The sequence below is a fragment of the Jaculus jaculus genome, chromosome 7, assembly GCF_020740685.1.
Source record: "Jaculus jaculus isolate mJacJac1 chromosome 7, mJacJac1.mat.Y.cur, whole genome shotgun sequence".
In the NCBI taxonomy this organism is placed as follows: domain Eukaryota; kingdom Metazoa; phylum Chordata; class Mammalia; order Rodentia; family Dipodidae; genus Jaculus; species Jaculus jaculus.
Window position 1 is genome coordinate 3,066,449 of NC_059108.1, and position 595 is coordinate 3,067,043.

General features: G+C 41.8%; 1 non-coding gene across 1 annotated transcript; it reads right to left on the bottom strand.

Moving 5' to 3' along the window:
• Positions 1 to 253: 253 nt before the first annotated feature.
• LOC123462491 lies at positions 254 to 357 on the bottom strand. The gene has a single exon (XR_006638310.1). It is a non-coding gene; the product is annotated as a U6 spliceosomal RNA (small nuclear RNA).
• Between the last annotated feature and the right edge of the window lie 238 nt (positions 358 to 595).

Consider the following 595-nt stretch of genomic DNA (forward strand, 5'->3'; position numbering starts at 1 on the left):
AATTAATCAATGTGTTTTTTTTTTTTTTTTTTTTTTTGCAAAAGAGAGAGAGAGTTGGCATGCCAGGGCCTCCAGCCTCTGCAATTGAACTACAGATGTGTGCACAGCCTTATGCACATGTGCAACCTTGCATGCTTGCATCACTGTGTGTCTGACTTCTGTGGGATCTGGAGAGTTGAACATGAGTCCTTTGGATTCACAGGCAAGTGCCTTAACTACTAAGCCATCTCTCCAGCCTTGTTTTTCTTTCTTTTTTAATATGGAACGCTTCACGAATTTGCGTGTCATCCTTGCACAGGGGCCATGCTAATCTCCGTTTCATTCCAATTTTAGTATATGTGCTGCTAAAGCGAGCACTCCTTTTTTTTTTTTTTCAGTTTTTCAAGGTAGGGTTTCACTCTGGTCCAGGCTGACCTGGAATTAACTGTCATATATATATATATTACAGGTGAGCCTGGGCTTAATATTTAGAATATATATTTATTTTAAAAAAGCAGTGCTGCCAGGCATGGTGTGCACGCCTTTAATCCCAGCACTCAGGAGGCAGAGGTAGGAGGACTGCCATGAGTTCAAGGCCACCCTGAGATGACAGTTT